General features: G+C 51.5%; 1 protein-coding gene across 2 annotated transcripts in view; it reads left to right on the top strand.

Moving 5' to 3' along the window:
• The window catches only part of LOC122554081 (rab GTPase-activating protein 1-like), a 496,968-nt gene that overhangs the window by 297,496 nt on the left and 173,705 nt on the right, over positions 1 to 25,767 (top strand). The gene's annotated exons all lie outside the window — the stretch shown is intronic.

The following is a 25,767-nucleotide window of genomic DNA, read 5'->3' as shown; positions in this document are numbered from 1 at the left end:
TAGTAACCTCAATCACAGGAGCAATCCCTGGTAGGCTTTTCTTTCATTAGGCTGCACTCTGTTCTAAATTAGAATTTCCCCGTGATGCCTGAGAATGACTGTCATTGATTCTTGTAAGAAATCTGGTTTCTTTAATGACATAAGCTTCTCATAAAATTGATTTAGTTATACATTGCTTTCATCTCTGACCTGAATGCATGCACTAGACCAATACCAGTTGTGCTCTTGCAGAACAGCAACCAATGGCTCCCATGCTAACGGTTGCCTCGGCCTTTCATTCTAACACTTTTCTTACTACTTCCCACTTCTTTAATTTCTTTCTTAAATGTCACCTTGTTGACCAAATGTTTGAACCACTCCTCACCAATATTTGCCCCTTTGGACGACTGCTAAAACCATTAGAAATGAAGGAGACCATACAGTCTGTCATGGCAGAGAAGGGTGGCCAGGGTTTTCTACAGGAAGGCATTGTGTGTAAGGTATTGCAGGATTTTGTTCAGTAAATAAGAGAAAGCTATTTTTAGATGTATCCTGCTAAGAAAAAGGGCTTCAGTCATGATGAAGATTACTAGCAGCATAGGATTGGTTTTGTTGGTTTAACACATATGTTATCTTTTCTGTCAATATTAGATCTATTGCCTGATGTTATACTGTTATAGACCAAACAGAACCTCCTAAAGATATATTAAGAAGACAGTCTATACCCTAACTTTATCTTAACTAAGTATAAGGCATTGTGTTCCGGATGCAATTCGACTGGTCAAACTATCAAGCTTGAAACAAAACACAGTTTATTAATACACTTTAGTTAAAATACAGACAAAATAAAAATAAAAGAATTGACTTAACTGTAACTATCAAAATGCTTAATAAAATAACAATATATTAACTACTGCTAATTAACTATTTATTTGTAATGTCAAATAAATGCACTCTTGGCAAAGAAAAATCAGGGAAAACAGATTGTCGCACAGGGAGAAAGTGAGGACTGCAATGCGAAAGAGCCAGAGTCCAAAAGTGTGGTGCTGTTAAAGCACAGCAGGTCAGGCAGCATCTGAGGAGCATGAGAGTTGACATTTTTGGACTCAAGCCGTTCACCGGGAGAGGGAACGGGGCTGAGAGATAAATAGTGGGGCTGGGGGTAAGGTAGCTGGGAAGATGATATGTGGTTGCAGATGGGGGGTAATTGTGAAAGATTGATGGGGAGGGTGCAGTGGATAGGTGGGAAGGAAGATGGATAGGTGAAGAGGGCTGTGCCAAGTTGGAGGGTTGGATCTGGGATGAAGTGACGGGAAGGGAGATTTGGAAACTGGTAAGTCTATGTTGCTATATGGTTGAAAGGTCCCAAGGTGGAGGATGAGGTGTACTTTCTTCAGTTGTTGGATGGCTTTGATTTGGCAATGGAGGAGGCGCAGGACTTGTATGTCCTTGGTGGAGTGGGAGAGGGAGTTGAAGTGGTCGGCCACAGGTTGGAGGGGGTTGTTTGGTGCGTGTGTTCCAGAGATGTTCCCTGAACCGCACCATAGTTGGTGTCCAGTCTCCCCAATGTAGAGGAGATCCCATCGAGAATAAAGGACACAGTAGACGAGTTGGGTGGATGTGCAGGAAAATCTCAGCCAGACCTGAAAAGATCCTTTGGGGCCTTGGAAATGATGGAGAAGGTGTGGGCGCAGGTTTTACACCACATGTGGTGACAAGGGATATGCTGGGTGTTGAGGGTAAGTTGATGGGAAATGTGGACCTAACAAGGGAGTCACTGAGGGAATTGTCTCTACGGAATGCAAATAGGGGTAGTGAAGAAAATATATCTTTCGTGTGATTGTAGGTGGTGGAAATGGTGGAGGATAATGAGTTGTATCTGGAGATTAGTGGGGTGGAAGGTGAGGACTGGGTGTCCTGTACTCTTTTGCGGTTGGAGGGGTGGGGTTCAAGGACGTAGGTTCAGGATGTGGAGGAGATGCATTGGAGGGCATTGTTGACCACGTGGGAGAGGAAGTTGTGGTCCTTGAAATAGGAGGCCATCCAGGATGTTCTGGAGTGGAATTGCACCTCTTGGGAGCAGATATGGTGGAGGTGCAGGAATTGAGAGTAAGAGATCGTATTTATTACAGGAGAGGGGATGGAAGGAGGTGTAGTCAAGTTAGCTGACCTTAAGTTCGCACAGATCATCACCACGTGGTCAACAATGCCCTCCAATGCATCTCCTCCACATCCTGAACCTACATCCTTGAACCCCCCACCCCTTCAACGCACAAGGGTATAGGACTCTCGGTCCTCATCTTCGCCATAGTGGATGGACATATACAGGGACTGGATGTCCATTGTGAAGATGAGGTATTGGGGCTGGGGAAACAAAAGTCAGGTGGAGGGTGTACGGGGCTGGGGAACTATGAGGTTGGAGGCTGTGGATAGGAGATCCCCTGAGGGGATGAGGTTGTGGATGGTCTGGGAGGTGATGTCGAGGGAGTGGTGGGAGCAGGTGTCTGTGAGTTGGCGCCTGGCTACTTCAGTGATGTAGAGGTTGATGTGCCAAACTACCACTGCACCTCACCCTTGTCTGCTGGTTTAAAGGTGAGGTTGGGGTTGGAGCAGAGGGAGTGGAGGGCTGCACATTGTGAGGGTGAGAAGTTGAAGTGGGTGAGAGAGGTGGACAGGTTGAGGAGGTCATTGTCGTGATGGCATTTGGAGATAAAGAGGTTGGGGAAGAGTAAAAGGCCTGCAAGGGGTGTCCAAGAGAATATGTTGGAGTTGGGAGAAGGGTCATCGGAGGGAAGGTGGGAGTCACAGTTGAAAAACTAAGTACAGAGGTGGAGGTGGCAGAAGAAAAGTTCAATGTTGCAATGCATGTGGAATTAGTTGACCCAGAGCATAGTGGAATGAAGGTGAGACATCTACTGAAGACTGAGGTAAAAAACAATCTTGCATAAGGGGCATCACAGTCATGGTGACTCAGTGGTTAGCACTGTTGCCTCACAGCATGAGGGTCCCAGGTTCGATTCTAGCCTCAGGCGACTGTCTGTGTGGAGTTTGCACATTCTCCCCGTGTCTGCGTGGGTTTCCTCTGGGTGCTCCGGTTTCCTCCCACAGTCCAAAGATGTGCAGGCCAGGTGAATTGGCCATGTTATATTGCCCGCAGTGTTAGGTGCATTAGTTAGAAGGAAATGGGTCTGGGTGGGTTACTCTTCGGAGGGTCGGTGTGGACTTGTTGGGCCGAAGGGCCTGTTTCCACACTGTAGGGAATCTAATCTAATCGAAGTAAATATGTTTTGTGTTTTTGTTTTGTTTTCCATCTGCAGAGATTGTATAGAACCAAACTATTTTATGTATGTACTGGATATAAGGATTGTATATAAAGTATAGTTTTGAAATAAAAGAAATCAGCCTAGTGTTCATACTGCACACAACAAACCTCTCCCCACCTCCACTCCCCAAAACTGCCTCACCTGATCAACATCGAGTCATTTTCCATTCTTTCTCCTTTGTTATTTCATTTCGCCCCCATTTAGAGTGACATGCTATTCAGCTCCAGTTCCAGTTCCACCTTCTTGTAACAAAGATTGTCGTCAATTCATAGTCATAGAATTCCCTATAGGGTTTCATACTGTACAGTAATTATAGGTTTGTGATATTGGTTTGTTGTATTGCCCTCTCCCCTGCCACGATTCCATTATTCAACCTGAATGATCTTGGTTTGTTGACCAGAACAATCAGAATTCAGACAAATAGCCACAATACAAAGCAGTCTGTAAAGATGAGAGCTGGTGCCAACAGTGTTTGTCATATTCCAGCTCTCCGTTCCTTCCCTCATTTGTAACTATTTACTGAATCACTCTGATATTCTTCACAGACATCTGCTGTTAATTCACTTTTGCTGTTTTACAGCAGGAACTAAATCCTGGGAGAATGCAGAGTTTGAGGATTCCTTGTTCCGTTGTTTTAGTGGGTTTACCCTGTCTGCCGCAGACTGTATTGTGATCAGTACGCCTGAGGTCTGAATGAGATGGCAGAGCACTTCAATGGCAAAGCAATGCAAATGCAGGTGGTAGCAGGCAGTGCTATTTTTAGCCAGGGCTAATTTGCTCAGGCTCATTCCATTGTGGCCCAGCTTTGTCTGGAGTGTTTAAAGTGATTTAGAGCCATACAAATTGATAATGCTGAGTGAATGTGAGGTTTGGAGGGGGTGGGGGAGAAAGATTAGGAAATAGCTCCAGTGCTGAGTATTTGGTTTTCGGTAATCTGAGGACACACAGTCTTTGCTTCTCCGCAGGGGCTCTGTGTCATTGTCTCGTCAGCTGGGTACTTATCAAAGTGAATTAGCTGTCTTGCTGACAACCTCGAGACGTTGCAGCATGTGCATTTTGTCATATAATGACAGTTTGACAATCTTAATCTCAAGGAGCACAATATCGTAAGAAATAGAAACAGGAAGAGGCCACTCAGCCCCTTGATCATGCCCCATCTTTAACACAATCATGGCTGGTCTGATTGCGGCCTTAGCTCCACCATCTTGCCTGCAACCCCTCCCTATAACCTTTGTCAATCCAAAATCTCTGCAAATCCAATCTACTCAACCACTTTTCATAAGGCAGGTCCTTTCATCCCAGGAATTTACCCAGTCCTCCAGATAAGTCTCATCAATGCCTCGTATGGCAGCAGCCAAACTTCTCAACTTTTATATTCCATCCTTCTTGCAACATTACGGTTGGGACTGCTGCCTCACAGCCCCAGGGACCCAGGCTGAATTCCACCCTTGAGCGACAGTCTGTTTGAACTTGCACGTTCTCCCTGTATCTGCGTGGGTTTTCTCTCAGTGTTCTGGTTTCCTCCCACAGTCCAAAGTTGTGCAGGCTAGGTGGATTAGTCATGTGGGATTATGGGGATTGAGTGGGATGCTCTTCAAGAGGTCAGTGCAGTCTCAATGGGCCGAATGGCTTCTATCTTCACTGTAGGGATTCTACATAAAACGACTCCTCAGATGCTGGAATCCTGTCACCAAACCACTCTTTATTTACATGTGAAGAATCCTTAATGCTGATCCAACTCCCTCAGAGCTAATTCTCAGAGAGAACGGGATGTCTGAAATTCCTGTTCTTGTCTGTCAGCCAGGGCTCCCTGGTCTGACCAGGCTAAAATCCCTAGTCAGGGAGCTCTCACTCTGAGGTCTGCCTGACTGACCTCGTTACAGTCATTACCCAATGATTCTAAAGGCCAACATTCTATTTGCCTTCCTAATTACTTTCTATACCTACAGGTTGAGTTTTTTGTGATTCCTTGAGGAGATTACTAAAATCAATATCAATTAAAGAAAGATGTTTGAAAGAGAGATATCTGTACTTCTGAAATCTGCCTCATTGCTCATTTTTCTCAGTCTGCTATCAGTAGCTAACCTTTACCTGTCAAGGCCCTACACTGAAATTTCCTATCTTTACACTTATTTGTCTTTCCTACCTCCTTTAACATACTCCTTCAAACCTACCTCATCAACCAAGCTTTTAGCATCTGTCATAATTTGTCCTTGTGTGGCTCTCCATTTATCTGATAGCTCCCTTTGAAGTGTTGTGGAGCATTTTACTACAATGAAAGCACTGTCAAATTATTGTTAGGTGTTAAAAGTCGGTGCAAATCTCGGGAGTGAGAACTGGATGACTGTGGAGGAGCTGGTGTTGGGATGGGGTGAACAAAGTTAAAAATCACACAACACCAGGTTAGAGTCCAACAGGTTTATCCTTTAATGCATTGTCTGAGCTGAGATGTCACCTTTTTTTTTTATAAAACCTGAAGTTATCTTGGGAATGTGACTTAAAAGAAGTCCTGGGATTTACACATTAATGAACTGAAACCTGCAAACCATTCTAAAAGATGAAAAACTTAACAACAGTCAAGGTTTTTTCAATATATCATTTCAGTTGCGTGACACTGTAATCTGTTACTATAAATTCTGGGTCTTACGGTCCTGTTCCATAGCTACCTGATGAAGGAGCAGCACTCCGAAAGCTAGTGCTTCCAAATAAACCTGGTGTTGTGTGCTTTTTAACTTTGGATGACTGAAGTTATTCAGCGTAAGGAGATTGGTACAAGATGTAGATCATAGTCTAGTCCAGAATTCAGACTAGAATCCATCCTGGGGTACAAATGGAACAGCTTCTGTTACAATCTCTCTTTCTCTCATTCTATCTTTCACTCTCCAAGTCTCTCGCTCTTTCAATTTCTCCTTTCCTCCCCACCTCTTTCTCGCTCCCCAGGTTTAGCCCGCTCTCCTCCTTTCTTGCTCTGTCTTTCATTCCTAATATCTCTACTACATCACTTTCTTGCCCTCTCTCTATCTCTCTGCATGTACCTACCTCTATCCCTGTGCTCCCCTCTGTCCCTCCTACTGCACTTGTCTCTCCTCGCATCTCTGTCACCGCCCCCCCCCCCCCCCCGTCCCTGTGGTTGCCATTGTCCCTGTCGCTTTCCCCATCCCTGTATCTCTGCCTGTCCCTGTGTCATCCCCTGTCCCTGTCACTACCCACCCCTCCCTGTCACTACCCACCCCTCCCTGTCACTACCCACCCCTCCCTGTCACTACCCACCCCTCCCTGTCACTACCCACCCCTCCTTGTCACTACCCACCCCTCCTCGTCCCTGCCGCCCCCTGTCCCTGTGGCTCTTCCCCTCTCCCTGTTCCTCCACCTGTCCCCATCTCTCTCCCGACATTGCCTCCCCGCAATCCCTGTGGCTCTTCCCCATCCCCATCTCTCCCACCCATTCCCATCTCTCCCACCCATTCCCATTTTTCCCCCCATCCCCATTTTTCCCCCCATCCCCATCTTTCCCCCATCCCCATTTTTCCCCCCATCCCCATCTTTCCCCCCATCCCCATCTTTCCCCCCATCCCCATCTTTCCCCCCCATCCCCATCTTTCCCCCCCATCCCCATCTTTTCCCCCCCCATCCCCATCTTTCCCCCCCATCCCCATCTTTCCCCCCCCATCCCCATCTTTTCCCCCCCCATCCCCATCTTTCCCCCCATCCCCATCTTTCCCCCCATCCCCATCTTTCCCCCCATCCCCATCTTTCCCCCCATCCCCATCTTTTCCCCATCCCCATCTTTTCCCCCCCATCCCCAGCTTTCCCCCCCCCATCCCCAGCTTTCCCCCCCCATCCCCATCCCCATCCCCATCTTTTCCCCCCCCATCCCCATCCCCATCCCCATCTTTTCCCCCCCATCCCCATCTTTTCCCCCCCCATCCCCATCTTTTCCCCCCCCATCCCCATCTTTTCCCCCCCCATCCCCATCCCCATCTTTTCCCCCCCCATCCCCATCCCCATCTTTTCCCCCCCCATCCCCATCCCCATCTTTTCCCCCCCCATCCCCATCCCCATCTTTTCCCCCCCATCCCCATCCCCATCTTTTCCCCCCCCATCCCCATCCCCATCCCCATCTTTTCCCCCCCCATCCCCATCCCCATCCCCATCTTTTCCCCCCCCATCCCCATCCCCATCCCCATCTTTTCCCCCCCATCCCCATCCCCATCCCCATCTTTTCCCCCCCCATCCCCATCCCCATCTTTTCCCCCCCCATCCCCATCTTTTTCCCCCCCACATCCCCATCTTTTCCCCCCCCATCCCCATCTTTTTCCCCCCCATCCCCATCTTTTTCCCCCCCCATCCCCATCTTTTTCCCCCCCACATCCCCATCTTTTTCCCCCCCACATCCCCATCTTTTTCCCCCCCACATCCCCATCTTTTTCCCCCCCACATCCCCATCTTTTTCCCCCCCACATCCCCATCTTTTTCCCCCCCACATCCCCATCTTTTTCCCCCCCACATCCCCATCTTTTCCCCCCCCCATCCCCATCTTTTTCCCCCCCCATCCCCATCTTTCCTCCCCGCCCATCCCCATCTTTCCCCCCCCCCATCCCCATCTTTCCCCCCCCCATCCCCATCTTCCCTCCACCCCCCCCCATCCCCATCTTCCCCCCCCCCATCCCCATCTTTCCCCCCCCCCATCCCCATCTTTCCCCCCCCCCCAATCCCCATCTTTCCCCCCCCCCATCCCCATCTTTCCCCCCCCCCATCCCCATCTTCCCCCCCCCCCCATCCCCATCTTTCCCCCCCCCCACATCCCCATCTTTTTCCCCCCCACATCCCCATCTTTTCCCCCCCCCATCCCCATCTTTTTCCCCCCCCATCCCCATCTTTCCTCCCCGCCCATCCCCATCTTTCCCCCCCCCCCATCCCCATCTTTCCCCCCCCCCATCCCCATCTTTCCTCCACCCCCCCCCATCCCCATCTTCCCCCCCCCCATCCCCATCTTCCCCCCCCCCCATCCCCATCTTTCCCCCCCCCCCAATCCCCATCTTTCCCCCCCCCCAATCCCCATCTTCCCCCCCCCCATCCCCATCTTTCCCCCCCCCCATCCCCATCTTTCCCCCCCCCCCATCCCCATCTTTCCCCCCCCCCCATCCCCATCTTCCCCCCCCCCCCATCCCCATCTTTTCCCCCCGATCCCCATCTTTTCCCCCCGATCCCCATCTTTTCCCCCCGATCCCCATCTTTTCCCCCCGCCCGTCTCCGACTCCGTCCCTGTGTGTCTGCCCCTGTCTTTGTATTTCGCCTGTCCATGTCTCTGACCAAATCTATGTCATTCTGTGCCCCCATCTCTGTTTCGGCATCTGGCCATGTCTCTCCCCTATCCGTGTCGCTCTCTAGTATCCCTGTCACTCCCCCTTATCCCTGTCGCTCCCCACCCATACTTGTCGCTCCCCACCCATACTTGTCGCTCCCCACCCATACTTGTCGCTCCCCACCCATACTTGTCGCTCCCCACCCATCCCTGTCGCTCCCCCCCCCCCCCAGTCGCTCCCCCCCCCCAGTCGCTCCCCCCCCCCAGTCGCTTCCCCCCCCCAGTCGCTTCGCTCCCCCCCCCCCAGTCGCTCCCCCCTCCCCCAGTCGCTCCCCCCCCCGTCGCTCCCCGCCCCCCCAGTCGCTCCCCCCCCCCCCCCGTCGCTCCCCCCCCCCCCCGTCGCTCTCCCCCCCCCCAGTCGCTCCCCCCCCCCCCAGTCGCTCCCCCCCCCCAGTCGCTCCCCCCCCCCCCAGTCGCTCCCCCCCCCCCCAGTCGCTCCCCCCCCCCCCAGTCGCTCCCCCCCCCCCCAGTCGCTCCCCCCCCCCCAGTCGCTCCCCCCCCCCCCCCAGTCGCTCCCCCCCCCCAGTCGCTCCCCCCTCCCCCAGTCGCTCCCCCCCCCCCCCAGTCGCTCCCCCCCCCCCAGTCGCTCCCCCCCCCCCAGTCGCTCCCCCCCCCCAGTCGCTCCCCCCCCCAGTCGTGCTCCCCCCCCCCCCCAGTCGTGCTCCCCCCCCCCCCAGTCGTGCTCCCCCCCCCCCAGTCGTTCCCCCCCCCCCCCCCAGTCGTGCTCCCCCCCCCCCCCCCAGTCGTGCTCCCCCCCCCCCCCAGTCGCTCCCCCCCCCCAGTCGCTCCCCCCCCCCCAGTCGCTCCCCCCCCAGTCGTGCTCCCCCCCCCCCCCAGTCGTTCCCCCCCCCCCAGTCGTTCCCCCCCCCCCAGTCGTTCCCCCCCCCCAGTCGCTCCCCCCCCCCCAGTCGCTCCCCCCCCCCAGTCGCTCCTCCCCCCCCCAGTCGCTCCTCCCCCCCCCGTCGCTCCTCCCCCCCCCAGTCGCTCCCCCCCCCCCAGTCGCTCCCCCCCCCAGTCGCTTCGCTCCCCCCCCCCCCCCCCCAGTCGCTCCCCCCCCCCCAGTCGCTCCCCCCCCCCAGTCGCTCCTCCCCCCCCCCCCAGTCGCTCCTCCCCCCCCCCCCAGTCGCTCCCCCCCCCCAGTCGCTCCTCCCCCCCCCCCAGTCGCTCCCCCCCCCCCCAGTCGCTCCCCCCCCCCCCCAGTCGCTCCCCCCACCCCCAGTCGCTCCCCCCCCCCCCCAGTCGCTCCCCCCCCCCCCAGTCGTTCCCCCCCCCCCCAGTCGCTCCTCCCCCCCCCCCCAGTCGCTCCTCCCCCCCCAGTCGCTCCTCCCCCCCGTCGCTCCTCCCCCCCCCGTCGCTCCTCCCCCCCCCCGTCGCTCCTCCCCCCCCGTCGCTCCTCCCCCCCCAGTCGCTCCCCCCCCCCAGTCGCTCCTCCCCCCCCCCCCCAGTCGCTCCCCCCCCCCCCCCAGTCGCTCCCCCCCCAGTCGCTCCCCCCCCCCCCAGTCGCTCTCCCCCCCCCCAGTCGCTCCCCCCCCCCCAGTCGCTTCGCTCCCCCCCCAGTCGCTCCCACCCCCCAGTCGCTCCCACCCCCCAGTCGCTCCCACCCCCCAGTCGCTTCGCTCCCCCCCCAGTCGCTCCCCCCCCCAGTCGCTTCGCTCCCCCCCCCCCAGTCGCTTCGCTCTCCCCCCCCAGTCGCTTCGCTCTCCCCCCCCCCAGTCGCTTCGCTCTCCCCCCCCCAGTCGCTTCGCGCTCCCCCCCCCCAGTCGCTTCGCTCTCCCCCCCCCCAGTCGCTTCGCTCTCCCCCCCCCAGTCGCTTCGCTCTCCCCCCCCCAGTCGCTTCGCTCTCCCCCCCCCAGTCGCTTCGCGCTCCCCCCCCCCCAGTCGCTTCGCTCTCCCCCCCCCCAGTCGCTTCGCTCTCCCCCCCCAGTCGCTTCGCTCTCCCCCCCCCCAGTCGCTTCCCTCTCCCCCCCCCAGTCGCTTCCCTCCCCCCCCCCCAGTCGCTTCCCTCCCCCCCCCCCCCAGTCGCTTCCCTCCCCCCCCCCCCCCCCAGTCGCTTCCCTCCCCCCCCCCCCCCAGTCGCTTCCCTCCCCCCCCCCCCCCAGTCGCTTCCCTCCCCCCCCCAGTCGCTTCCCTCCCCCCCCCAGTCGCTTCCCTCCCTCCCCCCCCCCCAGTCGCTTCCCTCCCCCCCCCCCAGTCGCTTCCCTCCCCCCCCCCCCCCAGTCGCTTCCCTCCCCCCCCCAGTCGCTTCCCTCCCCCCCCCAGTCGCTTCCCTCCCTCCCCCCCCCCCAGTCGCTTCCCTCCCCCCCCCCCCCAGTCGCTTCCCTCCCCCCCCCCAGTCGCTTCCCCCCCCCCCCCCAGTCGCTTCCCCCCCCCCCCCCCAGTCGCTTCCCCCCCCCCCCCCCAGTCGCTTCCCTCCCCCCCCCCCCAGTCGCTTCCCTCCCCCCCCAGTCGCTTCCCTCCCTCCCCCCCCCCCAGTCGCTTCCCTCCCCCCCCCCCCCCAGTCGCTTCCCCCCCCCCCCCCAGTCGCTTCCCTCCCCCCCCCCCCAGTCGCTTCCCTCCCCCCCCCCAGTCGCTTCCCTCCCCCCCCCCAGTCGCTTCCCCTCCCCCCCCCCCCCAGTCGCTTCCCCCCCCCCCCCCAGTCGCTTCCCCCCCCCCCCCCCCCAGTCGCTTCCCCCCCCCCCCCCCCAGTCGCTTTCCCCCCCCCCCCCCCCCCAGTCGCTTCCCCCCCCCCCCCAGTCGCTTACCTCCCCCCCCCCCCAGTCGCTTCCCTCCCCCCCCCCCCAGTCGCTTCCCTCCCCCCCCCCAGTCGCTTCCCTCCCCCCCCCCCAGTCGCTTCCCCCCCCCCCCAGTCGCTTCCCCCCCCCCCCCCCCCCAGTCGCTTCCCCCCCCCCCCCAGTCGCTTACCTCCCCCCCCCCCCCAGTCGCTTCCCTCCCCCCCCCCCCAGTCGCTTCCCTCCCCCCCCCCAGTCGCTTCCCTCCCCCCCCCCAGTCGCTTCCCTCCCCCCCCCCAGTCGCTTCCCTCTCCCCCCCCCCCCCCAGTCGCTTCCCTCCCCCCCCCCCCCCAGTCGCTTCCCTCCCCCCCCCCCCCCAGTCGCTTCCCTCCCCCCCCCCCCAGTCGCTTCCCTCCCCCCCCCCCCAGTCGCTCCCCCCCCCCCCCGTCGCTCCCCCCCCCCCCCCCGTCGCTCCCCCCCCCCCCCGTCGCGCTCCCCCCCCCCCCCCCCGTCGCTCTCCCCCCCCCCCCCCCGTCGCTCTCCCCCCCCCCCCGTCGCTCTCCCCTCCCCCCCCCGTCGCTCTCCCCTCCCCCCCGTCGCTCTCCCCTCCCCCCCGTCGCTCTCCCCTCCCCCCCGTCGCTCTCCCCTCCCCCCCGTCGCTCTCCCCTCCCCCCCGTCGCTCTCCCCCCCCCCCGTCGCTCTCCCCCCCCCCCCGTCGCTCTCCCCCCCCCCCGTCGCTCTCCCCCCCCCCCCGTCGCTCTCCCCCCCCCCCCGTCGCTCTCCCCCCCCCCCCCGTCGCTCTCCCCCCCCCCCCGTCGCTCTCCCCCCCCCCCGTCGCTCTCCCCCCCCCCCCGTCGCTCTCCCCCCCCCCCGTCGCTCTCCCCCCTCCCCCGTCGCTCTCCCCCCTCCCCGTCGCTCTCCCCCCCCCCGTCGCTCTCCCCCCCCCCCGTCGCTCTCCCCCCCCCCCCCGTCGCTCTCCCCCCTCCCCCGTCGCTCTCCCACCTCCCCCGTCGCTCTCCCACCTCCCCCGTCGCTCTCCCACCTCCCCCGTCGCTCTCCCACCTCCCCCGTCACTCTCCCACTTCCCTGTCACTCTCCCACTGTCTCTGTCTTTCCCAGTGTCTCTGTCTTTCCCAGTCAATGTCTCTCTCTTTGTCCCTGTCTCTCTCCCTGTCCCTGTCTCTCCCTATCCCTGTCTCTCTCCCTGTCCCTGTCTCTCTCCCTGTCCCTGTCTCTCTCCCTGTCCCTGACTCTCTCCCTGTCCCTGACTCTCTCCCTGTCCCTGACTCTCCCCTGTCCCTGACTCTCCCCTGTCCCTGACTCTCCCCTGTCCCTGTCTCTCTCCTGCTCCTGTCCTTCTCCCACATCCCTGTCTCTACCCCGTCCCTGTGTCTCTTTGTCTCCCCCTCACTTTTTATCTTCCGCTTTCTCTTTGTCTTCGTCTTTATTTTTCTCTCACTTCATTTTGTTTTGTCTCTGTTGCTACCTTTCTCTCCCCTGTCTCCCCCCCACCATCTCCCCCCCACCATCTCCCCCTTTCTGCCCCTTTCATTGTTTCTTTCTCAGTCTCCAGCTCCTCCATTCTTAAGTCTTTGTCTCTGTTTCTGTACCTTTCTGTCTTTCCATCTCCCTTTCTGATCAGATAGTTCAGCACAGCTGGGGACTGGACATGACAGCCATTTGTCTTTTGCTCGTTCAGTGCTGCTCGTTCAGTGCTACACTGTCAGAGGTGCTGTTGTTGAGATGTTAATTGGGTCCTGTCTGCCCTCCCATGTGAACACAGAGCATTCCACAGCACTTGGAGAAAGAGCATGGGAGTTCTCTCTCAATCCTTTAATCAACATAATTAGAGCAGATTATCTGAATTTGATTTTCACTGTTTGTGAATACTTGCTGTGATTGTGGCTGGCAGTGAACTGAGAAAAGAAAGCATTGCTAAAGACATGGTATCTTTCATGTTCAACAATAAAACAGCATAGAGATTGTCCATTCTTTTCATTAAAACTACCCTTCCCCACCCCATGTACACTCTCCCCTATCACACACTGTACCCACCCATTTAACCCCCTTCCCCACTCCATGTACACTTTCTCCGATCACACACTGTACCCACCCATTCAATCCCTTTCCCCATCCCATAGACACTCTACCCACCCATTTAATCCCCTTCCCCACCCATCTACCCTCTCCCCATCACACACTATACCCACCCATTTAATCCCGTTCCCCACCCCATGTTCACTGTCCCATTAGAGACTCTACCTTCTGACATAATCCACTTCAGTTCATTACTCATTAGCTTCATAGAAGAGGCCGTTCACCCCCTTGTGTCTGCTGTGTCTCTCTGATGAAGCAGTTCACCTCATGCTTCTCCTCTGCCTTCTCCCTGTGGCCCTACATCATCTTTCTTTTCCAATTCCGCTTGAAAGCCTTGAGTGAAGCTGCTCTGACTATGCTCTCAGGCAGTGCAATCCAGACCTTAACTACTTTCTGTTTTCCCACGTGTTCCCTTTGCTTCTTTTGCCACCCACCCTCAATCTTATGTCCTCTGTGTTCATGAGTACTTCTTCCAGTGAGAACAGTTTCTCCCTGTCCATTCTACCCAGACCTCTCATGATTTTGAACACCTCAATACATTTAGAGTCATAGAGATGTACAGCATGGAAACAGACCCTTCAGTCCAACCCGGCATGCCGACCAGATATCCCATCCCAATCTAGTCCCACCTGCCTTTTAATCATGCTTTTAACCATGCTGTACATCTCTATGACTCTAAATGTTGCAATTGTACCAGCCTCCACCACTTCCTCTGGCAGCTCATTCCATACACGTACCACCCTCTGCATGAGAAAGTTGCCCCATAGGTCTCTTTTATATCTTTCCTCTCACCCTAAACCTATGCCCTCTAGCTCTGGACTCCCCGACCCCAGGGAAAAGACTTTGTCTATTTATCCTGTCCATGCCACTCATAATTTTATAAACCTCTATAAGGTCACCCCTCAGCCTCCGACACTCTAGGGAAAATAGCCCCAGACTGTTCAACCTCCCCCTGTAGCTCAAATCTTCCAACCCTGGCAACATCCTTGTAAATCTTTTCTGAACCCTTTCAAGTTTCACAATATCTTTCTGATAGGAAGGAGACCAGAATTGCACGCAATAATCCAACAGTGGCCTAACCAATGTCCTGTACAACTGCAACATGATCTCCCAACTCCTGTACTCAATACTCTGACCAATAAAAGAAAGCATACCAAACGCCTTCTTCACTATCCTATCTACCTGTGACTCCACTTTCAAGAAGCAATGAACCTGCACTCCAAGGTCTCTTTGTTCAACAACACTCCCTAGGACCTTACCATTAAGTGTATAAGTCCTGCTAAGATTTGCTTTCCAAAAACTGCAGCACCTCACATTTATCTGATTGCGAAGCTGTCGTAGATGGAGTAAACAAGGCTATTTGATTGTGAAGGTCTATCCAGTGGGTTATTGGACTAATTTTCCTTTCCATTGGGTGCATGGAGATGGGTCACCATGATGGTCTTATAGTGTCAGGAGATCAATGGTAATTTTGGGCAGCTCATCATATGATGAAACCCTCAGGAATTCATCCAGTCAGCATTGGCAACCATACTCCAATGTGACTGATTATTCCCTTCCCTCAATACTCGATTGAGGAGAAGGTGATCTTCACAATGTCACTGTGGCTGAGCAGCAAATGCTAGTCTAGCCAGTGCAACCTATGTCGTGAGTATGCATGGAGAACAAGTATAAAATTTCGCAAAGATAGGGGGACATTTGGGATCTCAGTCAGTCAGTCTGTAAGAAACTGAGGATTGCAGAGGTGTGTCAAGCAGCCCTTGATTCAAGAATCACGAAAGTGTCTCTTGCTCTGTCTGTTCCGAGACTGTGTTCAAACTGGAAAGTAGATCGCTGTACAACTTTCCTGAGACCATTGTGCACAGAAGTGCACTAAAAAGATTGAAGGGTATCAGAAAGACATGAAAAAGAAATATTCATAAGCTCTCAGATGCTCAGGGTGAGATGGCTCTGTTCTGCTGTGGAATTCCCTTGTCTTATTTCAGCTCTGCTGTGCACAGCCCCAGAGGCTGGCAACACAGCACTCCTTTTGCACAATTCAATTAATTCTTGTTCCGCATCGCCTGAGGTTACTGCATGATAAACTCAGGAAGTTGCTTCACACGGTGCTCATTGCATCCCATCTCACTGTTCAAAAATAGATGCTGTTATTTAACTCACTGTGCTCCTGTGAGACTTGAACGCAAATCCCTTCCTGCTGGACTGCACTCAAAAAGGTTGTCTGCAGCATGAAGCAGAGCTCTAGTCACGTTTATAAGACTGGATTTGTGCCCAATTAAGTGTCTGGGCTTTTAACCTGTTTTCAGAGATGCAACTCCCATAGCAATCACACAGCGACTGCACTTCTGAGGTATCTCATTGGCTGTAAATCCAAGGGGCGATATCTAATATACTGCAGGCGCATTGTATATTCTTTACCATTTTGGGCTGCTTTTGTTAATCTGCACTGCCAGGGCAAGTGTAAATCAGTTGATGCCTGTAAAACACAGATGCTATAACCTGGAGAATGTGTTGCTGGTAAAGCACAGCAGATCAGGCAGCATCCGAGGAGCAGGCGAATCGATGTTTTGGGCATATGCCCTTCATCAGGAATGAAGGTCTTATGCCCGAAACGTCGATTCTCTTGCTCCTTGGATGCTGCCTGACCTGCTGTGCTTTTTCAGTGCCACACTCTTGACACCGATCTCCAGCATCTGCAGTCCTCACTTTCTCCTAGATGCTTTAACCCGACCAGTATACAGTAGGAGTGGAGAGCTTTCATTTGGGGATGAGGCAGACCAGTCAGTGGGGGTCAACCAGCTATTCAGAGGGCATTTGGTTACAGGGAAAAGGTAAACATTGCAAGGCAAGGTGGAAGGCAATGTCAGGCTATAGGAGACATGATATGCTCACCTTTTTGAGTTTCAGGTTGTGATTTAGAACCAGTGAGACGTGAAAACTCGTCTCCAGTCGGATTAAGATTTACGCTGGAGCAGGTACAATGTCACAATATACAATGAATGGGGGTGTGATATTCTCATCTGCACTGGGTGGAGTGAGATTTTGTCACATATGTTCGTAGGGGTGTGATATTTTTCTGTACAATGACAGGTTGTGTGACAGTGTCAAATACTTTGGAAGAAGTCTCATACCTTGGGAAGGGATGTTACATTGTCATACTCAGGGAGAGAGTGAGATATGATCATGCACACTGAGGTGAGATACACTTGGCAGGGTCTAATATAGTCATTTGCTCTTGGACTTGGTGTGATATGGTCGCCTGCACTGAGAAGGGGTATCTTTTTATTTATTCTTTCATGAGAAGGCATATAGGACACTTCCCTTACTGAGATGAAACAAAGTTAAAAATCACACAACACCAGGTTATAGTCCAACAGGTTTAATTGGAAACACACTAGCTTTCGGAGTGACGCTCCTTCATCAGGGATAATCACCTGATGAAGGACCATCGCTCCGAAAGCTAGTGCGTTTCCAATTAAACCTGTTGGACTATAACTTGGTGTTGTGTGATTTTTAACTTTGTACACCCCAGTCCAACACCGGCATCTCCAAATCATGAGATGAAACATACAGCTTAAGAGCAGAACAGTTATGCTGGAACTGCATGAAATGTTGGTTAGGCCAAAGATAGATTATTGTGGGCAGTTCTTGAATCCACATTATAGGAGAAATGTGATAGTGCTGGAGAGGGTTTAGAGGAGACTTACCAGGATATTGCCTGGGCTAGAGACCTTTATTTTCAAAGAGAAATTGGACAGACTGCAGTTGTTCTCCTTGGAGGAAAGGAGAGATGCCAAGGAGACATAATTGAGATGTATAAAATTATGTGGGGCATGGTGAAGGTAGAAAGAAAGAAACATTTTCTCCAGAGAGAACCGTGACCAGGTAGCATAGCTTTAAGGGAAAGAACAGGAGGTTTAGAGGAAATGTGAGAAAAAGCTGTTTTCACCCAGAAGGTTCTGGAAGTCTGGACTGCCGAGGAGGGTGGGAGACGTAGAAACCGTCATAACATTGAAGAACATTGTAAATATGCATTTGAGATGCTAAGGTATTCAAGGCTCTGGGTCAAGTGCTGGGAAATGGGAGGAGAATAGTTTAATAGTTGTTTTTTGACGGGCACAGACATGATGAACCAAAGGGCCTATTTCTGTGCTGTAGGTTTTTTATGATTGTATATGTGTGTGTTGCTGAATAGCCCGGCCCTTTTTCCATCCTGAATTTCCCTGGAGAAGGTGGTGGTGAGCTACCTTCTTGAACTGCTGCAGTCCTTCAGGTGCAGAGGCATCCACAATTCTGATCGGGAAAGAGTTCCAGGATTTTGACCCAGGATTGCTGAAGGAACAACGATGTGGTTCTAAGTCAGGATGATGAATGGCTTGGAAGGGAACTTAGTGGTTTTCCCATGTATCTGCTGCCCCATTCCTTTTAGATGTTAGATTTTGCTCATTTCAAAGACACTGTCTAAGACAGATTCTGTGATCTTTGATGAGGTGCTGCAGTGCATCTTGCAGCTGGTACACACCGCTGCTACTGAGCATTGCTGGTGGAGGGAGTGAATGTTTAAGCTAATGGATGTGATGCCAACAAAATGGTTGCTTTGTCATGAATACTATAGAGTACTGTTGGAGCTGTACTCGTGCAAGTGAGTGGACAATATTCCATCACACACCTGACTTGTACCTTGTCGATGGCGGACAGGCTTTGGGGAATTAGGAGGTGATTTACATGCTGCAGGATTCCCAACCTTCTGACTTGCTCTTAATTGTATGACTCGTCCACTTCAATTTCTGGACAGTGCGTTCTCAAGGATGTTGATAGTGATGGTCAAAGGACAATGGTTAGATTGTCTTTCATTGGAGATAGTCATTGCTCAACATATGTGAGGTGCAAAGGTCACTTGCCAATTGTAAGCCCAAGCCTGGATATTGTCCATGTTTTGCTGCACTTGGACATAGACTTTAACTGAGGAGCCACGAATGGTGCTGAACATTGTGCAATCATCGCCGAATATCCCCACTGTTGATCTTGTGTTAGTGGGAAGATCATTGATGAAGCAACTGAAGATGTTCGGGCCTTGGACACTCCCCTGAGGATCTCCTGTAGAGGTGTCATGGAGCTGAGGTGTTATCATGTTATCAATAATATTAGAATATAACATGCACACCGCGAGGGATGTGATATCAGAATAAAAACGGAGATTGGGTATGCTGTAAGGTTTTGCTATGCATTCAGTTGATTGAAAGGTTGGAAAAGATCTCCTTGGCAGCAGAGGTATTGGTACACTGTCATTGTGCTTACATCAGAGAGCTTTGCAGTATGCACCTTTGTCTTGCACAAGAGAGGTTCTGTGGTGGAGAACACATGCCCAGAGTCAAGAAACAAGGTTGTAAAATGAACTAAGTCGAAAACATTGACTGTTTCTCTCGCCCTACATACTGCTAAACTAAATATTTTCAACATTACCAGTTTTTAAATGAGCAGCAAATCTGTGTTTTGGTGGTGGTGTCTGTGTAGTGAATTTCGGACAGACATGAGGAGTATTGCTCTGGTTTATTTTCTGAAAGTAGGAGCTGCAGTAAATCATTCAGCCCGTCAAGCCTGCACTACCATTCATTATGGTCATGGCTGATTATCCAATTCAATTAGCTGTTTCCTGCTTTTCCCTCATACTCTTTGATCTCTTTAGCCCCAAGTGCTAGATCTAACTCCTTCTTAAAAATATTCACTCTTTTGGCCTTGATTTCTTTCTGTGGCAACAAGTTTCATAGGCTGGGTGAAGAGATTTTTCCTCATCTCAGTCCAAAATGGTTTACCTCGTATCCTTAAGCTGTCACCCCTGGAAATTGTTAAAAGTGCTTATATAGATTGTATTGTTCTTATATCGAGGAGGCAGACAGGGCCTTCATTTAATGGTCTTAATCTGAAAGACCATATTCAACAATGTAGCACTGTACTGGATTATTACTCTGGTTATGAACTGACCTGGGACTAAATCCCACATCCTTTAATTCAGAACAAGGAATATTTAGTACTGTATACTGCTAACAGTACTGTAGAGGTAACCATCTCATTAGCTTTATTCAACTATTTATCACTGATTAGAACTGAACGCTGTTCAGTAGATGGCTTCACTTCCTTAAAGCCATATGATTAAAACTGCATGTGATGGAAAGTGCTTCCTTATGAATGTAACCAGTAGCAACGACAAGCCTGATGACTGGGCCTTGTGACCCACCAGGCCCATTGCTGTAGGTATCAGCACTTTCATTCCTCATTGCATCTGCAGAGTGTCAGGCAGCCAGAGTATTGTTTGCAGCAATCACAGAATAGGTCAGAAGGAAGGATATGGTGTGCTGGCTGTTAAAAGGAAGGTCACAATGTGATTGCTGGTTGGGCAGCTTGATGAATGCTTGTGTGGTGATGGACTGTTCGGAGTTAGGTTGTTGGACGGGCTTTACATGCCTACAATCACCATGGTCACTCTGTGGCCACTCCATTTTCTGGTGATCTTATTTTCTTTAATAATTTTTTGGAAAAAAAGATAAATCTGTCTATAATTCTCTTACCCGCCCAGTTCTCTACCTCCCCTCTTTTGATACTGCTGCTTGTACTCCTGTTAATGTTCTGCATACTTTGATCCTTTATGTGCAACAGTTTTGCCTGATTTTCCTCACAAGTTCCAGTTACCAGTTGAAATGTTCCCTTGTTGAAAACTTTGGAGTGGCAAATTGTTTGATGGCCATTGGCAGAATTTTAGAATGAACTTGATCAGATGGGCGGAGGAGTGGCAGATGGAATTTAATTAAGATAAATGTGAAGTATTGCATTTTTGATAAGACAAATCAGGGAAGGACTTCTACGCTTAATGGTAGGGTCCTGGGAAGTATTGCTGAACAAAGGGACCTTGGAGTGCAGGTTCATTGTTCCTTGAAGATGGAGTCACAGGTGTACTTTTATTGGTCAGTGCATTGGGTGTAGGAGTCGTGGCTCTATAGGGCATTGGTGAGGCCACTTTTGGAATACTGCATTCAGTTTTGGTCTCCCTGCTTTTGGAAAGATGTTTTAAAATTTGAAAGGATTCACAAAAGATATACAAGAATGTTGCCAGGGTTGGAGAAGCTGAATAGGCTGTGGCAATTTTCTTTGAAGCATTGGATTATAAGAGGTGATCTTATGGAAGTTTATAAAATCATGAGGGACATGGATAGTATGAATAGTCAAGGTTTTTTCCCCAGGGTAGGGGAGTCCAAAACGAGAGGGTCGCAGTTTACGGTGAGAGGGTAAAGTTTTAAAAGGGACCTAAGGGCCAACATTTTCCAGCAGGGGTGTGTGTGTATGGAATAAGCTGCCAGAGGAAGTGGTAGAGGTGGGTACAATTACAACATTTATAAGGCGTCTGGATGGGTACTTGAATAGGAAAGGTTTATAGGAATATGGCTGAAAATGTGTTGCTGGAAAAGCGCAGCAGGTCAGGCAGCATCCAAGGAACAGGAGAATCGACGTTTCGGGCATAAGCCCTTCTTCAGGAATGAGGAAAGTGTGTCCAGCAGGCTAAAATAAAAGATAGGGAGGAGGGACATGGGGGAGGGGCGTTGGAAATGCGATAGGTGGAAGGAGGTCAAGGTGAGGGTGATAGGCCGGAGTGGGGCGGGGGCGGAGAGGTCAGGAAGAAGATTGCAGGTTAGGAAGGCGGTGCTGAGTTTGAGGGATTTGACTGAGACAAGGTGGGGGAGGGGAAATGAGGAAACTGGAGAAATCTGAGTTCATCCCTTGTGGTTGGAGAGTTCCTAGGCGGAAGATGAGGCACTCTTCCTCCAAGGAACCACCTTGGGGATGAACTCAGATTTCTCCAGTTTCCTCATTTCCCCTCCCCCCACCTTGTCTCAGTCAAATCCCTCGAACTCAGCACCGCCTTCCTAATCTGCAATCTTCTTCCTGACCTCTCCGCCCCTACCCCAGTCTGACCTATCACCCTCACCTTGACCTCCTTCCACCTATCGCATTTCCATGCCCCTCCCCCAAGTCCCTCCTCCCTACCTTTTATCTTAGCTTGCTGACACACTTTCCTCATTCCTGAAGAAGGGCTTATGCCAGAAACGTCGATTCTCCTGTTCCTTGGATGCTGCCTGACCTGCTGTGCTTTTCCAGCAACACATTTTCAGCTCTGATCTCCAGCATCTGCAGTCCTCACTTTCTCCTTATAGGAATATGGGCCAAATGCTGGCAAATGTGATCTAGATTAATTCAGGATATCTGGTTGGCATAGATGAGTTGGACTGAAGGGTCTGTTTCCAAGCTGTACAACTCTATGACTCTTAACACCATAAGAACATTCAATATAGGAGCAGAATTAGGCCATTTGGCTCATCGAGTCTGCACCACCATTCGATTATGACTGGTATGTTTCTCAACTCTATTCTCCCGCCTTCTCCCCATAACCCTCGATCCCCTTACTAATCAAGAATCTACCTCTGTCTTCAAGACATTTAATGATTTGGCCTCCACAGCACAATGTGGCAATGGGTTCCACAGATTCACCATCTCTGGCTGAAGAAATTCCTCCTGATCTCAGTTCTGAAGGGTTGTCCCTTCACTCTGAGACTGCGCCCTCGTGTCCTAGTTGCTCCTAATAGTGGAAACATCTGCTCTGTGGCCATTCGAATGAGGCTTCTTGGTATTCTAAGTTTCAATGAGATCTCACCTCATCTTTCTGAACTCCATCGAGTACAGACCCAGTGTCCTGAACCATTCCTCGTATGACAAGCCCTTCATCCCCCGGATCATTCTTGTTGACCTCCTCTGGATCACCTCCGAGGCTAGCATATTCTTCACTTTTTGAAGTGCAGCTCCTGGGTTAATTATATAAGCAAATACACTTCAATGTTGTCCTTTTCTCCTAGATCATCATCTTAAAATATCCTACCCCTACTCCACAGCAGAAAGTGCTCCTTTCAAACTCGGCCCAATGTTGCAAAAACAAAGTCTATCATTGTTCTGGTCCATGTTTTTTATATTATTCTACTGGATAGAGCAAAAAAAAAAGCACATCTTACAAATTCCTCGTGACAATCCTGCCTTGCAATCAGCAAGTGGACAGACAAATTAAATTCAAGGCACAAGAAAAGTCTGCACGTTCTTGAACAAGCTGAACTGTCAATGCACGTAGAATGATGAATGAAGTATACATAGAACAGTACAGTACAGCACAGCACAGTACAGACCCTTCAATGTTGTGCCGATCTTTTATCATACTCTAACATCAAACTAACCTACATACCCTTCATTTTACGATCATCCATGTGCCTTTCTAAGAGTCTCTTAAATGTCCCTAATGTATCTAACTCTACCACCACTGGCAGTGCATTCCACGCACCCACCACTCTCTGTGTAAAGACCCTACCTCTGACATCTCCCCAAAACCTTCCTCCAATCACCTTAAAATTATGCCCCCTCGTGATAGACATTTCTGCCCTGGGAAGAAGTCTTTGGCTGTTCACGCTCTATCTATACCTCTCATCATCTTGTACACCTCTATCAAGTCACCTCTCATCCTGTTTGCTCCAATAAGAAAAACCCTAGCTTCCTCAACCTTTCTTCATAAGACAATCCAGATAGTATCCTGGTAAATCTCCTCTGCACTCTCTCTAAAGCTTCCACATCCTTCCTATAATGAGGTGACCAGGACTGAATACAGTAATCCAAGCGTGGTCTAACCAGGGCTCTATAGAGCTGCAGCATAACCTCGCAACTCTTAAACTCACTTCCCCTGATAATGAAAGACAGTACACCATATGCCTTCTAAACAACCCTATCATCTTGGGTGGCAACTTCGAGGGATCTATGAACATGGGCCCTGAGATCCCTCTGTTCCTCCACACAGCTACGAATCCTGCCTTTAACCCTGTATTCTGCATTCAAATTCGACATTCCAAAATGAATCAGTTCACATCTTTCCAGGTTGAACTCTATCTGCCACTTCTCAGCCCAACTCTGCATCCTGTCAGTGTCCTGTTGCAAATTACAACAGCTCTCCACACTATCCATAACTCCACCAACCTTCATGTCATCAGCAAACTTAGTAACCCTCCCTTCCACTTCCTCATCCAAGTAGTTTATAAAAATCACAAAGAGCAGAGGTCCCAGAACAGATCCCACAGAACACGACTGGTCACCGAGCTCCAGGCTGAATACTTTCCATCTGCTACCACCCTCTGCCGTATATGGGCCAGTCGATTCTGTATCCAGACAGCCAAATTTCCCTGGATCCCATGCCTCCTTACTTTCTGAATGAGCCTGCCATGGGCAACCTTATCAAACACCATGCTAAAGTCCAAATACTCCACATCCACTGCTCTACTTGCGTCAATGTGTTTTGTCACATCCTAAAAGAATTCAATAAGGATTGTGAGGCATGACCCGCCCCTCTCAAAGCCATGCTGACTATCTCTAATAAAACTATAATTTTCCAAATAATCATAAATCCTGTCTTTCAGAATCCTCTCCAATAATTTGCCCACCACAGACATTAGACTGATTAGTCTGTAATTCCCAGCATTATCCCTGTATTTCATTCAAACTGTCCTTGATTAATACGTACCTATCTAAATGAGTTATGTTGTGTTTCAATATTTTCCTTACCTTCTCATTCCCCAAAGCCTGTCCACCATCAACAAGGTACAAGTCTGGAGTCTGTTGGATGCTCCAAACCTGCTTGGATAGCTGCAGCTTCAGTAATACTCAATACATATGGCACCATGCAGCACAAATAAAGATGAGGGCAGCTGATACATGGAACCCCCCACTCCCTGCACATTCCCCTCCAGCCACTCAGTATCCTGACTTGGAAATATATCAGTGTTCCTTCACTGGATCAAATCCTAGAACTTTCGCCGGAAGGGCATTGTGGATGTCTCCACAGCACTGCAGTGGATCAAGAAAACAGCTCACCACTGCCTTCTTCAGGATATGATTTGGAGATGCCGGCGTTGGACTGGGGTATACAAAGTTAAAAATCAAACAACACCAGGTTACAGTCCAACAGGTTGAATTGGAAGCACAGTAGCTTTCGTCGCTCCTTCATCAGGTGATAGCGAGGGCTCAATCCTAACACACAGAATTCTGGAGATTCATCTTCTTTCAACGATGAGAAACCCCTTCATCTCTAGTACCCCATGCAATATTTCACAGTCCTCCTCCCAAACTACAGTACCCGCTTTGTCCCTGTCTTATTTGATTAGATTAGATTACTTACAGTGTGGAAACAGGCCCTTCAGCCCAACAGGTCCACACCAACCCTCCAAAGAGCAACCCACCCAGACCCATTCCCCTACATTTACCCCTTCACCTAACAATTTAGGATGGTCAATTCACCTAATCTGCACATTTTTGGACTGTGGGAGGAAACCGGAGCACCCGGAGGAAACCCACGCAGACACGGGGAGAATGTGCAAACTCCACACAGTCAGTTGCCTGAGGCAACCCAGTTGTCTGACGCTGTGAGGCAACAGTGCTAACCACTGTGCCACCGTGCCGCCCACAATGTGTAAACAGATGTAAAGTTTTCATTAAGAACCATGACACTGTCTTCCACCTCCAAACACAAGCTACCTTCCTGCTCTCAAATTGGCATGACCCATTCCTTTTTTCTCCTCTTGATCTTTCTGTGATTATAAAACACCACTGGGATTTCCCTGATTCACTTGGACATATTTCAGCCTGTCAGCTCTTTGCTTTTTTCTGGTCCTGTTTAATTTCACCCCTGCATTTTCTATCATCCTCTCAGCTTTCTGTGGGATTGGACTCCAGGTATCCAAAATCACTTTCCCTGCTTGAGCTTCCCAACTCTAGCTGCGTTTTCACATCCCGGGCTGAGAGTCTAGATTTGGGCGTGATTGTGAATGATCTCTGATTTGTCCTTGGAGGCCTCCAACTGCCCTGACACTGATTTCCCATCGAGACGCTGGTTCCAGTCTTGGCAAATTTCATCCTGGCTTAGTAAATTCTATCTTTCTACAATTTAAAATGTTTGCTCTTATAGAATCATAGTATCCCTGCAGTGTGGAAACAGGCCATTTGGCCTAACAAGTCCACACCGACCCTCTGAAGAGTAACCTACCCAGATCCATTGCTCCTCCCTATTACTCTATATTTCCCCTGAATAATGCCCCTAACCTACACCTTCCTGAACACTATGGACAATTTAGCATGGCCATGTCACCTACCTGATCAACTTTGAACTGTGGGAGGAAAATGGACCACCGAAGGAAATCCACACAGAGAATGTGCGAATTCCACA

Source organism: Chiloscyllium plagiosum, unplaced genomic scaffold, assembly GCF_037043375.1.
Source record: "Chiloscyllium plagiosum isolate Xiang-an unplaced genomic scaffold, Cpla_swu_hap1 HiC_scaffold_9, whole genome shotgun sequence".
Lineage (NCBI taxonomy): Eukaryota > Metazoa > Chordata > Chondrichthyes > Orectolobiformes > Hemiscylliidae > Chiloscyllium > Chiloscyllium plagiosum.
The sequence above is the reverse complement of the archived record's forward strand: the minus strand, read 5'-3'. Positions and strand labels throughout refer to the sequence as shown.